Source organism: Balaenoptera borealis (genome assembly GCF_965194805.1).
Source record: "Balaenoptera borealis genome assembly, chromosome: 2".
In the NCBI taxonomy this organism is placed as follows: domain Eukaryota; kingdom Metazoa; phylum Chordata; class Mammalia; order Artiodactyla; family Balaenopteridae; genus Balaenoptera; species Balaenoptera borealis.
Window position 1 is genome coordinate 76,840,334 of NC_138867.1, and position 13,278 is coordinate 76,853,611.

Consider the following 13,278-nt stretch of genomic DNA (forward strand, 5'->3'; position numbering starts at 1 on the left):
TGGGAGTGTTCCTTCCTCTGCAGTTTTTTGAAAGAGTTTGAGAAGGATGGGTGTTAGCTCTTCTCTAAATATTTGATAGAATTCACCTGTGAAGCCATCTGGTCCTGGACTTTCGTTTGTTGGAAGATTTTTAATCACAGTTTCAATTTCGTTACTTGTGATTGGTCTGTTCGTATTTTCTACTTCTTCCTGGTTCAGTCTTGGAAGGTTATACCTTTCTAAGAATTTGTCCATTTCTTCCAGGGTGTCCATTTTACTGGCACAGAGTTGCTTGTAGTAGTCTCTTAGGATGCTTTGTATTTCTGCATTGTCCATTGTAACTTCTCCTTTTTCGTTTCTGATTTTATTGATTTGAGTCCTCTCTCTCTTTTTCTTGATGAGTCTCGCTAGGTTTATCAATTTTGTTTATCTTCTCAAAGAACCAGCTTTTAGTTTTATTGATCTTTGCTATTGTTTCCTTTGTTTCTATTTCATATATTTCTGTTCTGATCTTTATGATTTCTTTCCTTCTACTAACTCTGGGTTTTGGTTGTTCTTCTTTCTCTAGTTCCTTTAGGTGTAAGGTTAGATTGTTTGAGATTTTTCTTGTTTCTTGAGGTAGTATTGTATTGCTATAAACTTCTCTCTTTGAACTGCTTTTGCTGCATCCCATACGTTTTGGATCATCATGTTTTCATTGTCATTTGTCTCTCGGTATTTTTTATTTCCTCTTTGATTTCTTCAGTGATCGCTTGGTTATTTAGTAACGTATTGTTTAGCCTCCATGTGTTTGTGTTTTTTACGTTTTTTTTCCCTGTAATTCATTTCTAATCTCATAGTGTTGTGGTTGGAAAAGATGTTTGATATGATTTCAATTTTCTTACATTTACTGTGGCTTGATTTGTGACCCAAGATGTGATCTATCCTGGAGAATGTTCTGTGTGTACTTGAGAAGAAAGTGTAATCTGCTGTTTTCAGATGGAATGTCCTATTAATATCAATTAAATCTATCTGGTCTATTGTGTCATTTAAAGCTTCTGTTTCCTCATTTTCTGTCTGGATGATGTGTCCATTGCTGTAAGTGAGGTGTTAAAGTCCCCCACTATTATTGTGTTACTGTCGATTTCCTCTTTTATAGCTCTTAGCGTTTGCCTTATGTACTCAGGTGCTCCTATGTTGGGTGCATATATAATTGTTACATCTTCTTCTTGGATTGATCCCTTGATCATTATGTAGTGTCCTTCCTTGTCTCTTGTAACATTCTTCAAAGTCTATTTTATCTGATATGAGTATTGCTACTCCAGCTTCCTTTTGATTTCCATTTGCATGGAATACCTTTTTCCACCCCCTCACTTTCACTCTGTATGTGTCCCTAGGTCTGAAGTGGGTCTCTTGTAGATAACATATATATGGGTCTTGTTTTTGTATCCATTCAGCCAGTCTGCATCTTTTGGTTGGAGCATTTAATCCATTCACATTTAAGGTAATTATTGATATGTATGTTCCTATTACCATTTTCTGAATTGTTTTGGGTTTGTTTTTGTAGGTCCTTTTCTTCTCTTGTGTTTTCTACTTAGAGAAGTTCCTTTAGCATTTGTTGTAGAGCTGGTTTGGTGGTGCTGAATTCTCTTAGCTTTTGCTTTTGTCTGTAAAGCTTTTGATTTCTCCATCAAGTCTGAATGAGAGCCTTGATGCATAGAGTATTCTTGGTTGTAGCTTCTTCCCTTTCATCACTTTAAATATATCATGACACTCCCTTCTGGCTTGCAGAGTTTCTGCTGAGAAATCAGCTGTTAACCTTACGGGAGTTCCCTTGTACGTTATTTGTCGTTTTTCCCTTGTTGCTTTTAATAAATTTTCTTTGCCTTTAATTTTTGTCAGTTTGATTACTGTGTGTCTTGGCATGTTTCTCCTTGGGTTTATCCTGCCTGGGACTCTCTGCGCATCCTGGACTTGGGTGGCTATTTCCTTTCCTATGTTAGGGAAGTTTTCAACTATAATCTCCTCAAATATTTTCTTGGGTCCTTTCTCTCTCTCTCTCTTCTCCTCTGGGACCCCTATAATGCAAATGTTGGGGTGTTTAATGTTGTCCCAGACGTCTCTTAGGCTGTCTTGATTTCTTTTCATTCTTTTTTCTTTATTCTGTTCTACAGCAATGATTTCCACCATTCTGTCTTCCAGGTCACTTATCCATTCTTCTGCCTCAGTTATTCTGCTATTGATTCCTTCTAGTGTATTTTTCATTTCAGTTATTGTATTGTTCATCTGTGTTTGTTTGTTCTTTAATTCTTCTAGGTGTTTGTTCTTTAATTCTTCCAGGTCTTTGTTAAACATTTCTTGCATCTTCTTGATTTTCCTCCATTCTTTTTCCCAGGTCCTGGATCATCTTCACTATCATTATTCTGAATTCTTTTTCTGGAAGGTTGCCTAGATCCACTTCATTTAATTGTTTTTCTGGGTTTTATCTTGTTCCTTCATCTGGTACATAGCCCTCTGCCTTTTCGTTTTGTCTATCTTTCTGTGAATGTGGTTTTCGTTCCACAGGCTGCAGGATTGTAGTTCTTGTTTCTGCTGTCTGCCCTCTCGTGGATGAGGCTATCTAAGAGGCTTGTGCAAGCTTCCTGATGGGAGGGACTGGTGGTGGGTAGAGCCAGGTGTTGCTCTGGTGGGCAGAGCTCAGTAAAACTTTAATCTGCTTGTCTGCTGATGGGTGGAGCTGAGTTCCCTCCCTGTTGGTTGTCTGGCCTGAGGCAACACAGCACTGGAGGCTACAGGCTCTTTGGTGGGGCTAATGGCAGACCTGGGAGGGCTCACGCCAAAGAGTACTTCCCAGAACTTCTGCTGCCAGTGTCCTTGTCCCCACGGTGAGCCACAGCTACCCCCCGCCTCTGCAGGAGGCCCTCCAACACTGGCAGGTAGGTCTGATTCAGTCTCCTATGTGGTCACTGCTCCTTCCCCTGGGACCTGATGTGCACACTACTTTGTGTGTGCCCTCCAAGGGTGGAGTCTTTGTTTCCCCCAGTCCTGTCGAAGTCCTGCAATCAAATCCCGCTAGCCTTCAAAGTCTGATGCTCTGGGAATTCCTCCTCCCATTGTCAGACCCCCAGGTTGGGAAGCCTGACATGGGGCTCAGAACCTTCACTCCAGTGGGTGGACTTCTGTGACATAACTGTTCTCCAGTTTGTGAGTCACCCACCCAGCGGTTATGGGATTTTATTTTATTGTGATTGCGCCCTTCCTACCATCTCCTTGCGGCTTCTCCTTTGTCTTTGGATGTGGGGTATCTTTTTTGGTGAGTTCCAGTGTCTTCCTGTTGATGACTGTTCAGCAGTTAGTTGTGATTCCTGTGTTCTCGCAACAGGGAGCGAGAGCACATCCTTCTACTCTGCCATCTTGAACCAATCTGTCTTCCCTGTGTCCAATTTAAAAAAAAGAAAGAAAGAAAGAAAAGAAAAAGATTTCCCTTGGTGGCTTTGGTCTAGGAGTGGATGGTGTATTATGTCCATTAAATAGGAAGCCAAGGATTACATGAACAAATAATATCACAGCTCTGCGGAATGACTGATGGTCTTTGCAAAGGCCTACACTGGTTTCATCTTCCTTGAGATTTTATCACTGATTTGGTCTTAGTCATGTGAAGTCACTAAGGCCAGCAGAGGTAACAAGTGCTTGATATATGATACTTAAGCCACTTTTGCCAGACTGCATTTATTTTAAGCTACACTCATACTTGGTACTCTTATATGTATACATTCTTGGGCTTTACTTTTTTTCTTGTTTCCATTGAGATATGACAATTATAGTAACACTACCCCCTAAAGCTCTACAAAAATAACATATATCTGCTTCTGTGCAAGGGATGCCTTTTCATTAAATAAATGTGTAGAGCAAGCACTTTAATATAAGGACTTACCTTTTGTTCATTGCCTTATTTGCACAGCTTACAACATATCCCTCACCTTTTAGCATATATTATCCATTTCAATTCAATCCATTCTTTACAATCTGCAGTAAGCCACAGAAGTTCTCTTTTAGTTGAAAGGAAATTTCAAGGGAGAAGGGGTGTGGAAAAACACACTTAATTTATCCTATTGAAAAGGGACCATTCTAGATGATGTCTGAGCACTTTTGCATTTTCTTACACACTGCAAATCAGCTCAGATATCTTAATCAGGGGCTAGAAACATATCCTTATCAGTAACATATTCATGAAAGATGGTATGTGTATGAGCTGCAAAATGTTTGGCAGAGACCCAGGAATAAAAAAGAAAGAAAGAATATGGTAAAGAGTTGATGGAATAGCTTTGTGTTTCAACCCTATTCATTTGGGGAATTTTCTATCATCTCTGTTTGTTCTGTATGGAAGAATAATAGACCAACCAACAAAATGTCAGATTTCTATTACTTGATTTCACCTATATTTAGATATACTTACTGTACAGTAATCCAGGATGGAAGCATATCTATACACAGTTGTGTATATAAGAACATACATACATTCTCATGTCTCTTTCTAAATTTTCCTATTCATGATACTATATCTTATACAAAGCTTATAGCTTTTCTGTTTTGACCAGCTAAGGCACTGTCTAAATAGTATTTCACAAAATCAAGAGTAGTTCCTGACAATTAATTTCTGCAGTCAATGGTCTACTCAAACTGGGCAACTCCCCTTGGAACTTAGAAGCCACAACAGCAGACTGTGTGCATGAAAGAGCAAGACAATTCATTAGCCGATTCTGCAGCAACTCAAAGTGGCGGGGGATGTCAGCCCCTGTTCTGGTGCTTCAATACTAATGAGAGTCATTGCATATTCATAACCTCAAATACAGTCAGCTTCTTGTAAAAACTTTTGTCACCCAGGCTTCATGGCAAGAGCAAAGCACTGCACAAGTCGTGTCGTGGCACTTCCGCCAAGTGAGTGCAAGAACAAGACTGACTGTTTGCAACGCAGCCTGATGCGGAACTAAAAGATGCTGCCCCAAGGGTCCTAAAACTCTGCTTAGTTTGACTGCAAAGCCCTACATTATCAAAGAAACAAAAAGGAGGCAGTGGTGGTGAATGCATTTGTCTATATATACATATACCCACATATACACCATACATAAGAAATACAGAAAAGAGTACTTCAAACAAGGAATCTGGCTTATTGAGTGCTCAGAGTAATTATCTGTTAGGAATGTAGCACCACTCACATCAATTCTTACCATGTTGAAAGAAGAATGGGGTGCCCCAGTAAACTTGTTCTCAAGTTGCAGAAACACCACGGCACAGCTTAATAGAAATAGATCTCTAAAACTGTCTGAAGTTTCCCGTCATTATCAATACCAAAGCTTAGTGAACTGAACCTGTCAGCTCTGCCATATCTAGAGCTACCTGGAATCCAATTCCTCAGGCGGCTTTTTATGTTGTTGTCACTGCCTCCCTTGCTTTATCATCATCATTATTATGATTAGTTTCCAGAACTGAGCTGTTCAGTGTGCTTGCCAGGAAATCCTAAGGGCTTGGCACTACACCCCATTTGACCCCAAAATACCTGTCTGTTTGGGGTAGCTACCAGCATCCCCTGGAGTCAGAGAAAGGAAATGTATGTTTCAGCACCCACTTTGAAAAAGCCTTGAGCACTTTTTCACTCATAATGATGTCTTCAGTGGAAACGCCAGCACAGTTCCACATTTCTCTGACAGGCATACAGTCTATAAACTACCATAAAAATTAAATAAAACAGGACAGTGAAAGAAAAGTTTCTAAATTTGATCACACTTGAGTTGTTAAAAGTTATTTCCAGATGCATAATGTGTATACATATCTGCATAGATAAAGACAGATCAGGAATATTAGGAGGATGGTAGGGGTAGATGACGGGGTGTTGCGGGGAAAGGGACTCACCAAACGGTCTTATATCTTTAGTCACAGACACACAAGTTTCGAAAATAGAAGGATTTGTGTTTATGATTGATTGAGGTAACTGATTATCCCCAGGTATTTTAAGTGTTGAGACATTAAATTGTCAGCTCTATCAGTTTGATTGCAGTAAAACATGAAAACATTGACTTTTGTCTAGTTAGAGAAATTTATTTTTCCCAGAATGACAATCCTTTAAGTAGAAGCCAGGCAGCTTGCCAGCTTTCCATGTCATACACTGAAGTTTGCAAATGCAACCCATATTTTCAAGTGTTTTTCAAAGTTCAATGAATGGTGCATAGGTCTTTTGCAAATAGTCTTTGTAATAAACAGATTCCTGCAGTACTCTTCATTCTTTAAACCCGAGAAAAGTATTTACTCATCTAGAAGAAAAAAAAACATTGTAGCTTTGTATTCATGGAAAATATGTTACCAGCGCTCTTCAGTTATTTAAAGTATCTCTCAAAAATAATATAACCCCTCTTTGGACCACCATACTGTGAACAAGTTTGATTAATATGTTTTATAAGCCTGAAATAAATGCTCATCATAACTGCCAGTAAGCTGTCAGCTTTCAAAAGTCTTTGTTCCCAGAATGAGTAATTTGTCTGATCCTCTTTAAGAAACCATATTCCAACCTAAAAGGAAGATGTTACAATCAAGTAAATTCTACTAAAATTTGATTGCCGTTAAACAGCCTTATATTCTAGATTCTTGTGTGTACTATATGTGTCCATACTATTTTACACAATAAAAATACCACATTTTATTTGCTATTATTGCTTGTCAGAACACCTGTGCTTTTCACTGGGCAGAACTGTAGTTTCAGTGTTTAAAACCTAGTCCATTAAAATAATCAAAAATGACAGATGTTATATATAGTCAGTCTTTTAAATAAAATCTGTGACGGGGAAATCATTTAAATGATGATTAAAATGAAAACACCAATCAAAAGACAGATGTGGTCATTAATTCCACTGAAGCACCAACATTTCTATATTCTCCAAGCATTTATCATGATCATTAAAATACAGGATGTTCATGAAAAGAACTGAGGACAGTCTCAGAGACCTCTGGGACAACATTAAACGCACCAACATTCGAATTATAGGGGTCCCAGAAGAAGAAGAGAAAAAGAAAGGGACTGAGAAAATATTTGAAGAGATTATAGTTGAAAACTTCCCTAATATGGGAAAGGAAATAGTTAATCAAGTCCTGGAAGCACAGAGAGTCCCATACAGGATAAACCCAAGGAGAAACACGCCAAGACACATATTAATCAAACTGTCAAAAATTAAATATAAAGAAAACATATTAAAAGCAGCAAGGGAAAAACAACAAATAACACACAAGGGAATCCCCATAAGGTTAACATCTGATCTTTCAGCAGAAACTCTGCAAGCCAGAAGGGAGTGGTAGGATATACTTAAAGTGATGAAGGAGAAAAACCTACAACCAAGATTACTCTACCCAGCAAGGATCTCATTCAGATGTGATGGAGAAATTAAAACCTTTACAGACAAGCAAAAGCTGAGAGAGTTCAGCACCACCAAACCAGCTTTACAACAAATGCTAAAGGAACTTCTCTAGGCAAGAAACACAAGAGAAGGAAAACACCTACAATAACAAACCCAAAACATTTAAGAAAATGGGAATAGGAACATACATATCGATAATTACCTAGAATGTAAATGGATTAAATGCTCCCACCAAAAGACACAGACTGGCTGAATGGATACAAAAACAAGACCCATATATATGCTGTCTACAAGAGACCCACTTCAGACCTAGAGACACATACAGACTGAAAGTGAGGGGATGGAAAAAGATATTCCATGCAAATGGAAATCAAAAGAAAGCTGGAGTAGCAATTCTCATATCAGACAAAATAGACTTTAAAATAAAGAATATTATAAGAGACAAAGAAGGACACTATATAATGATCAAGGGATCGATCCAAGAGGAAGGTATAACAATTGTAAATATTTATGCACCCAACATAGGAGCACCTCAATACATAAGGCAAATACTAACAGCCATAAAAGGGGAAATCAACAGCAACACAATCATAGTAGGGGACTTTAACACCCCACTTTCACCAATGGACAGATCATCCAAAATGAAAATAAATAAGGAAACACAAGCTTTAAATGATACATTAAACAAGATGGACTTAATTGATATTTATAGGACATTCCACCCAAAAACAACAGAATACACATTTTTCTCAAGTGCTCATGGAACATCCTCCAAGATAGATCATATCTTGGGTCACAAATCAAGCCTTGGTAAATTTAAGAAAATTGAAATAGTATCAAGTATCTTTTCCGACCACAACGCTATGAGACTAGATATCAATTACAGGAAAAGATCTGTAAAAAATGCAAACACATGGAGGCTACACAATACACTACTTAATAACGAAGTGATCACTGAAGAAATCAAAGGGGAAATCAAAAAATACCTAGAAACAAATGACACTGGAGATACGACGACCCAAAACCTATGGGACGCAGCAAAAGCAGTGCTAAGAGGGAAGTTTATAGCAATACAAGCCTACCTCAAGAAACAGGAAACATCTCGAATAAACAACCTAACCTTGCACCTAAAGCAATTAGAGAAAGAAGAACAAAAAAACCCCAAAGCTAGCAGAAGGAAAGAAATCATAAAGATCAGGTCAGAAATAAATGAAAAAGAAATGAAGGAAACAATAGCAAAAATCAATGAAACTAAAAGCTGGTTCTTTGAGAAGATAAACAAAATTGATAAACCATTAGCCAGACTCATCAAGAGAAAAAGGGAGAAGACTCAAATCAATAGAATTAGAAATGAAAAAGGAGAAGTAACCACTGACACTGCAGAAATACAAAAGATCATGAGAGATTACTACAAGCAACTCTACGCCAATAAAATGGACAACCTGGAAGAAATGGACAGATTCTTAGAAATGCATAAACTGCCGAGACTGAACCAGGAAGAAATAGAAAATATGAACAGACCAATCACAAGCACTGAAATTGAAACTGTGATTAAAAACCTTCCAACAAACAAAAGCCCAGGACCAGATGGCTTCACAGGTGAATTCTATCAAACATTTAGAGAAGAGCTAACACCTATCCTTCTCAAACTCTTCCAAAATATTGCAGAGGGAGGAACACTCCCCAACTCATTCTACGAGGCCACCATCACCCTGATACCAAAACCAGACAAAGATGTCACAAAGAAAGAAAACTACAGGCCAATATCACTGATGAACATAGATGCAAAAATCCTCAACAAAATACTCGCAAACAGAATCCAACAGCACATTAAAAGGATCATACACCATGATCAAGTGGGGTTTATCCCAGGAATGCAAGGATTCTTCAATATACGCAAATCAATCAATGTGATACACCATATTAACAAATTGAAGGAGAAAAACCATATGATCATCTCAATAGATGCAGAGAAAGCTTTCGACAAAATTCAACACCCATTTATGATAAAAGCCCTGCAGAAAGTAGGCATAGAGGGAACTTTCCTCAACATAATAAAGGCCATATATGACAAACCCACAGCCAACATTGTCCTCAATGGTGAAAAACTGAAACCATTTCCACTAAGATCAGGAACAAGACAAGGTTGCCCACTCTCACCACTATTATTCAACATAGTTTTGGAAGTGTTAGCCACAGCAATCAGAGAAGACAAAGAAATAAAAGGAATCCAAATCGGAAAAGAAGAAGTAAAGCTGTCACTGTTTGCAGATGACATGATACTATACATAGAGTATCCTAAAGATGCTACCAGAAAACTCCTAGAGCTAATCAATGAATTTGGTAAAGTAGCAGGATACAAAATTAATGCACAGAAATCGCTTGCATTTCTATACACTAATGACGAAAAAGCTGAAAGTGAAATTAAGAAAACACTCCCGTTTACCACTGCAACAAAAAGAATAAAATATCTAGGAATAAACCTACCTAAGGAGACAAAAGACCTGTATGCAGAAAATTATAAGACACTGATGAAAGAAATTAAAGATGATACAAATAGATGGAGAGATATACCATGTTCCTGGATTGGAAGAATCAACATTGTGAAAATGACTCTACTACCCAAAGCAATCTACAGATTCAATGCAATCCCTATCAAACTACCACTGGCATTTTTCACAGAACTAGAACAAAAAATTTCACAATTTGTACGGAAACACAAAAGACCCCGAATAGCCAAAGCAATCTTGAGAACGAAAAATGGAGCTGGGGGAATCAGGCTCCCTGACTTCAGACTATATTACAAAGCTTCAGTAATCAAGATAGTATGGTACTGGCACAAAAACAGAAATATAGATCAATGGAACAGGATAGAAAGCCCAGAGATAAACCCACGCACATATGGTCACCTTATCTTTGATAAAGGAGGCAAGCATATACAGTGGAGAAAAGACAGCCTCTTCAATAAGTGGTGCTGGGAAAATTGGACAGGTACATGTAAAAGTATGAAATTAGAACACTCCCTGACACCATGCACAAAAATAAACTCAAAATGGATTAAAGACCTAAGTGTAAGGCCAGACACTATCAAACTCTTAGAGGAAAACATAGGCAGAACACTCTATGACATACATCACAGCAAGATTCTTTTTGACCCAGCTCCCAGAGAAATGGAAATAAGAACACAAATAAACAAATGGGACCTAATGAAACTTAAAAGCTTTTGCACAGCAAAGGAAACCATAAACAAGACCAAAAGACAACCATCAGAATGGGAGAAAATATTTGCAAATGAAGCAACTGACAAAGGATTAATCTCCAAGATTTACAAGCAGCTCATGCAGCTCAATAACAAAAAAACGAACAACCCAATCCAAAAATGGGCAGAAGACCTAAATAGACATTTCTCCAAAGAAGATATACAGATGGCCTACAGACACATGAAAGAATGCTCAACATCATTAATCATTAGAGAAATGCAAATCAAAACTACAATGAGATATCATCTCACACTGGTCAGAATGGCCATCATCAAAAAATCTAGAAACAATAAATGCTGGAGAGGGTGTGGAGGAAAGGGAACTCTCTTGCACTGTTGGTGGGAATGTAAATTGATACAGCCACTATGGAGAACAGTATGGAGGTTCCTTAAAAAACTACAAATAGAACTACCATACGATCCAGCAATCCCACTACTGGGCATATACCCTGAGAAAACCATAGTTCAAAAAGAGTCATGTACCAAAATGTTCATTGCAGCTCTCTTTACAATAGCCAGGACATGGAAGCAACCTAAATGTCCATCGACAGATGAATGGATAAAGAAGATGTGGCACATATATACAATGGAATATTACTCAGCCATAAAAAGAAATGAAATGGAGGTATTTGTAATGAGGTGGATGGAGTTAGAGTCTGTCATACAGAGTGAAGTAAGTCAGAAAGAGAAAAACAAATACAGTATGCTAACACATATATACGGAATCTAAGAAAAAAAAAAAAAAAAGGCCATGAAGAACCTAGTGGCAAGACGGGAATAAAGACACAGACCTACTAGAGAATGGACTTGAGGATATGGGGAGGGGGTGGGGTGAGATGTGACAGGGTGAGAGAGTGTCATGGACATATATACACTACCAAATGTAAAATAGATAGCTAGTGGGAAGCAGCCGCATAGCACAGGGAGATCAGCTCGGTGCTTTGTGACCACCTAGAGGGGTGGGATGGGGAGGGTGGGAGGGAGGGAGATGCAAGAGGGAAGAGATATGGGAACATATTGTATATGTATAACTGAGTAACTTTGTTATAAAGCAGAAGCTAACACACCATTGTAAGGCAATTATACTTCAATAAAGATGTTTAAAAAAAAAAAAAAAAAATACAGGATGTTCTAAAGACCAGCAAACCATTGAGTCCTCCATGTCTGAGTTCTACAGACAGCAGTAGGTAATACCTGGAGAAAAAAGGGTCCCTGAAGAGCCAAACAAAGGTACACCAACAAGAACAACTTCTTCCCAACTCCTTTAGCCAATCATCTTGTGCCCTGGAGTGCTGGATTTGGTTGCCCTTAACATAACTCAGAGGGTAATAACTATTATTAAGTGGTCATTAAATGATCCATTCTCCTACTCCTTTATTCCAACTACCACTGATGGTGCATTGCACAGAACCATTGCATTGGTGGTTCTATGGCAGAACTTTACAAAGCACCCTGTTTATACACTGCCAAGAGTTACAGTTCCTTTTGTCAACATGCTTTCCTCCTCGGTCTACTTCTAGCTACTTTCATACCATGCCCATAAAGATTAAAATTACAGATAATTCTCCATTTAACATCCCTTTTTAAATTTATATTTCTCAGAAAATCTAAGAAAAAGTCATTTTTATACCAATTGTGTTTTTTTACTTCTATATCACCTTTGTCCATAAGAAGCCATTTTTCATTTTATTATTTTCCAAATTGCCAAGAAACTACAGGTTCTGTATATACAATCATTTGTATACTGTAAGCATTACTGCCCTTCTTCATTTTGATGTATGCATAATTTAACTTTTAACAAAGTTTATTTTCATTCTTTGTCTGCTCTCTATGCCATAACTACCTCTTATAATTTCAATATACTGTGGCAGTTCTAAAAACAATGTTCTTTCATGTCTTATACACTAATTTTCCCTCTTTTGTCATTTCTCATCTCACAAGGTTTTAGTATTTAGCTCACAAATTAGGTCAAAAGTAGATAACTTATTTTGTTCCCCTTTGTTGTTGTTTTTTCCTTTAAGAAAACTAGAATTCCCTTGTAGACAAATTAAAATGATCTATCTGCTATTCACATCTTATAACAATTCCATAATTTCAGTAGTTCCAAAGTGTTTTCTAGACCTTCAAATTCTGTTCTCCTTGAAGTACTATATACCATAGAAATTATGTTGTTAACTTTAGTAAACACAGGAAAATAATACCTGGCTCAGGTAGGGTTTCTCTCTGACGTTATGGATGCTATTTACAAGAAGTACCTAGATGGTACTAACTCAGTACCACTGCTGAAGTGGCCACAAGTATGATACTTTTAACACTGCTCCTTTGACTGCTCTCTTATCTACCCTGAATCATTTTTTTCATCATCTGTCCTCAAATTTACAAAGTTCACTATGACCTTGTCATTTTAATGATGGCAGCCACCCTTACCATGATCATAAACATAAACTAGAATTTCCACGCTCTGAGCCTTCCTAAGCCTCATTTCAGTTGCACATATAAATCTAAAGAAAAGCTAAATTTTATTGCAGCTACCTTAAAAATTTCTTCCTAACTACCTATAGGCAGTCACTCTTAGAATTCCTCGAACCCTTGGGCCAAATATAGACTTTGCTCTATTGCTTAAATTTTTTCCATATGCTCTTTTTTTAAGTGTCCATC